Here is a 5,575-nt window from a genome sequence, read left to right on the forward strand (position 1 = left end):
TAAAAAGACCAATAGCTTCTTGTTATTGGTGCCTATCAGATCAGATTGTCTTATAAACTCATAAACACATGGTATGTTCAAAACATGAAAATGGTGGAGATGGCTATAAATCGATATTTCAGATATCAATTGCCAGAAGAGTCGATCAGGTTCACATTGGACAGGGGCTCCTGGCAGAGCTTCTGAAGTCTCTCTCTCCATACAGGCAGGTCCTTCAGATCCTCTTATTACATCTCTTCTGCACGCGGCACACAGACAGCAGGTTCATGTTTATATGTTTAACTAACTGCTCAGTAGACATCTGCTCACAAAGGCCTGAGAATATATTGCTTTCTTCAGATCAACGATACCAGTACTTTTTATTATGAGCTTTAGAAGGCTGTGAACCACACTTAATGCCATCTGTCACAACCAGTAAGGTCACTACCTTGTCTTCTGCCCTGATTCTTCTTAGTTTCAAACATATCCAGCGATATGGAGAGTGGGATTCATCCATTCTTAGTAATAATGTATTTAATGAATTGTGAGGAGATGACAGGCTCTCCTGCATGCTCTGTGTGACAGGCTCTCCTGCATGCTCTGTGTGACAGGCTCTCCTGCATGCTCTGTGTGACAGGCTCTCCTGGTATACTCTCCATCTTTCCTCTCTCTGCTCCCCCTGCTCACTTTCATAGATATCTCTGGTGATTACGGGATAAAGGCTTTTATAGCCCAGCAGAAACCTAGCACTGATTCACGTGAAGGTAGCATCTCGCAGGTCCTCCACAACCAGAATGTGACAGAGGAGCAGTAAGAACAGCAGCCTTTCAAGCGTGATAGAAATACAATGAAACCAATATGAAAGACGGAACAACTTAATCTTAAATTCATTTCAGGGCGCTTGAATTGCTTTATTCCTGGAGACGAAGTGGAGTGCGTTTGTTGGAGCTGCTCTCCTCTGAGGCTGATACACAGAGCTCAGTCCCCAGTCAGTGCTGTGATGGCTGGTGTACTGTCAGTGAGACATGCCCTCTAATGAAGCATTTGCTGAAGTGACAGATTCACAGTCACAGACTGTTGTGGCTGCTGCCTCGTTAAAGCAAACGAGCGAGAAAAGAGGAGTAGGAGGAATGTAGGGAGGGCTTTAAACCCCTCATCACTGATATATTTACATATCCACACACTGAGACGGGAGAGACGGAAACGTCTCCATGTTACGCAGGTAGTCTGAACTTCCTCATTTTTTGGAAAAGTCATGCTCCAACTTTTACCCTTATTTCCTGCTGTGAATGACTTCCTTGTTGAAAACGGAATCCTGGGAAAGTAGAGTGTATGTTGATGAGGCAGCTCTGTCTCTGATTCTCTACCCATGCCTGGGCAGTTTGGAACGGGGAGGGGAGGAGGTATGGGGCTCGGGAAAAAAACAGGGTCTTTCAAGCATTAACTTGGAGTTACAAAGTAACCTGTAGGGAGAGTTACCATAGAAACACAGCTCATTATAATGAAAAAGTATAAAGACAGGGGGGTTGCACACACCTTCCATGTTAACCACAACTAAAACTGGCTACTGCACTTGTACAGTTGCAACATACAGAGAGATGGTTTCAGAGGGGAAATGCTCATGTTTCTAATGGGAGGATATGAAGCCCACTTTGATTGATAGCTATAGATGACAAATGGATATCTGCGAGGTATGCCACCACAACTAGCAAATAAAGTTATTATGTAATTAATGGTATCATACTAAAGGGCTATGCTAAATTATCAAGAAAGAAAAGTCAACTACAGTATATCAAGAGCCGTAGCAGCCGTGGCGGAGCATTCCGCACCACATACAGCCAAGCGAATGAAAGAACCTGAGCGGAGGACTCAAGTGAGATGAGAGAAGTTCCTCTGATTTCAACACTGAAGGTAATTTATTAACAAACCCAAATTCCTGCTTGGCTGACCAACAGACTAAAAGCAAAAGCCTGACATAGCATAGCAGCCTGACGGCCATAGCAGAGGACTAGTAGTGGAGTATGGGCTCTACAGGCTCCAGGTCCAGGCTCAGTCAGGTGGCCCCGTGTCACAGTCAGACAGAGGGAGACATGGACCAGCAGGCCAGTCATCCCACTTCACATTGGACCATCCCTGCCATACCAACCTCACTGGAGCAACAACATCAGCCGCTGGGACATAGGAGGACTACCCAGCTGCCCCCACTGAAACTGGAAAACCCTGCAACCTTCCCACCGCTATCTACAGGTTGGTATACGAGCAGAACATTATTCAAAATGTTGCTGTCATCCTCATGAAGGATGAACTGTATTGTGTGTATATGTGTGCATGTGCGTGTGTGTAAGTATCATCATATGTATCAAGCAGCCTCCCACAAAGTCAAATCAACATTTGGGGTCCAAGCATCATTCATCCTCAGCCACCACGGAGACTACAGGTCAGAACAGTAAAGCTTTCACTAAAATTGTACTACAAACTATTACTAGCATTCTTGTTCAACTGTTACTAAATTCCTATTTTGTTATTTTCCTATCTCTATGTGAGATAAATTGCATTTCAGTATAGTGTCAATTTTGAATCTGTTTAAATGGCCTCATGCTTCAGTTTGATTTGTTCTCTATTCTCACAGGGCAGGGACCGGAGAGATGGGGGTGTCCTCCACTTTTCTACACCCAGCCAGGGGGCACACGGTGGCACCGGCCGCCAACCGCAGGTGCAGATAGATACTGTAATGGATTAATATACTTAAGTTACTCAGTTGTTATAAGAGGAAATGTACGTGTGTAGCAAGACAGTACTGTGCTTGGTCTGAGAGAGAGAGAGAGAGAGAGAGAGAGAGAGAGAGAGAGAGAGAGAGAGAGAGAGAGAGAGAGAGAGAGAGAGAGAGAGAGAGAGAGAGAGAGAGAGAGAGAGAGAGAGATGGGGAGCTGGGGAGCTGCCAGCCCGGGCCCTTCCTGTTCCAGTGGGCCTGACTGCAGTGCTGGTGGGGTGGGCCACAGCCATGACTGGCCCTCAATGGGATGATATTTCAGGGTACGGGGAGCAGGAAAATCCCCACGACCAGGCAAACTCACACAAGCATGTATGTGGACATACACTCATTGGGGTGGCAGGGTAGCCTAGTGGTTAGAGTGTTGGACTAGCAACTGTAGAGGTTGCAGGGGTGGCAGGGTAGCCTAGTGGCTAGAGTGTTGGACTAGCAACTGTAGAGGTTGTTAGTTCAAATCCCTGAGCTGACAAGGTACAAATCTGTCATTCTGCACCTAAACAGGCAGTTAACCCACTGTTCCTAGGCCATCATTGAAAATAAGAATTTGTTCTTAACTGACTTGCCTAGTTAAATAAAGGTAAAAAAGAAAGATATTGCTTAGGGCATGATCTAGAGATCCAATTTTCTTCTACCGCATATTTTGGGTGAATTATCTGTAACATATCGTTGGTGCATTATGTGTATAACATGGCATGTGACTATATTATATTTCAAACAACCATTTGTTGCTGACCCATGAATGGTGTGTTCTTTCTGGCTGTGTGGGTTGGGTTGTGCTGGATAGGGAGGTCTCCTGGAGGCACAGATGGTCGTCAGTCAACAGGCCCAGCAGAGACAGAGAGCCCACCGGAGACAAGTCAGAGAACAGCGGGAGCACGAGAGGATCTTCTATACAGATAATTGTGAGACTGGAGACATTTTGTACCACCCCCACCAACTTGAACATGTTCTAACTGACACATACTGTCCATAGATAAATGGTGTACTTGTATTATTGTCTTTCTCTCTTGGCCTCTATAGTTGGAGCACCAAGCAGCAAAGGGATACAGACACTGCATCTGCTGAACAGGACAACGCTAGGGGACATATTTTGGGATTGGGATGACAGGAGAGAGCCTTGCCCTCAGGGAGGTCCTCCAACAAAGACCCCTTCCCCCAGAGCAAGGAGAGAGACAACAGTACCAGCCTGGACCACAACCACTGCACCTGTGTCGGGATGAGGAGCTGATCAACAGAGACTTGGCATGGAGAGGCCTCAGGAGTCCTCACCAGAAAACCAATACTCTCACAGACAGAGGGAGGGGTGATGGATGGTGGACCGACTTTGAGGAAAACCTTACCTTGGATGCTGGACTGGAAGACAGAGAAACAAGGAGATCCAGTTCCCAAACACTTGAACTCTTTAGGGGATAGTGAGGGGGATGTGTGTAGAGCGTGATTTGGGAACCTGAACTGGACTAGGAGCTGTTTATGAGGTTTAGTAATCTGGATTAAACTGGATCTCCAATCTCATGTTGCAAAATGCTAATGAACTTTTCATGGACACTTTATTTAGAAAAAGCTGAAATTCTAATTTATTTGGTAAAATGTTTGCATTTTACTGTATGATCGCATGGCAAAGTTAAATGTTGGTTTGTTATCAATTACAGTGGCAAGAAAATGTGAATCCTTTGGAATTACCAGGATTTCTGCATAAATTGTTAATAAAATTTGATCTGATCTTTAAAAAAGAAACATGTAACCTTTATTTAACTAGGCAAGTCAGTTAAGAGCAAATTCTTATTTACAGTGACGGCCTACCGGGAACAGTGGGTTAACTGCCTTGTTCAGGGGCAGAACGACAGATTTTTACCTTGTCAGCTCTGTGATTCGATCCAGCAACCTTTCGATTACTGGCCCCATCTAAGTCACAACAATAAATAAACACTGTCTGCTTAAACTAATAACACACAAACAGTTATATGTTATCATGTCTTTATTGAACACAGCGTTAACATTCACAGTGTAGGGTGGGAAAAGTATGTGAACCCTTGGATTTAAATAACTGGTTGACCCTCCTTTGGCAGCAATAAACTCAACCAAACGTTTTCTGTAGTTGCGGATCAGACCTGCACAACGGTCAGGAGGAATTTTGAACCATTCATCTTAACAACACTGTTTCAGTTCAGCAATATTCTTAGGATGTCTGGTGTGAACCGCTCTCGAGGTCATGCCACAGCATTTTAAATCAGGAAGAGGTCAGGACTGACTGGGACACTCCAGAAGGTGTATTTTCTTCTGTTGTTGATTTACTTCTGTGTTTTGAGTTGTTGTTCTGAATCATCACCCAACATCTGTTGAGCTTCAATTGACAGACAGATAGCCTAACATTCTATTGCAAAATGTCTTGATAAACGTGGGAATTCATTTCTCTGTCGATGATAGCAAGCTGTCCAGGCCCTGAGGCATCAAAGCAGCCCCAAACCACGATGCTTCCTCCACCATACTTTACAGTTGGGATGAAGTTTTGATGTTGTGGTACTGTGTTCCTTCCAAACAACTCAACTGTAGTTTCATCTGTCCACAGAATATTTTGCCAGTAGAGCTGTGGAACATCCAGGTGTTTTTTTGGCTTCTTCCATATGGTGTCCTCCCATGAACACCATTCTTGTTTAGTGTTTTACGTATCGTAGACTCGTCAACAGAGATGTTCGCATGTTCCAGAGATTTCTGTAAGTCTTTAGCTGACACTCTAGGATTCTTCTTAACATTTTGCATTCTGCTCTGTGCTCTTGCAGTCATCTTTGCAGGACGGCCACTCCTAGGGAGTAGCAACAGTGCTGAACT

The sequence above is a fragment of the Oncorhynchus gorbuscha genome, linkage group LG17, assembly GCF_021184085.1.
Source record: "Oncorhynchus gorbuscha isolate QuinsamMale2020 ecotype Even-year linkage group LG17, OgorEven_v1.0, whole genome shotgun sequence".
In the NCBI taxonomy this organism is placed as follows: Eukaryota; Metazoa; Chordata; class Actinopteri; order Salmoniformes; family Salmonidae; genus Oncorhynchus; species Oncorhynchus gorbuscha.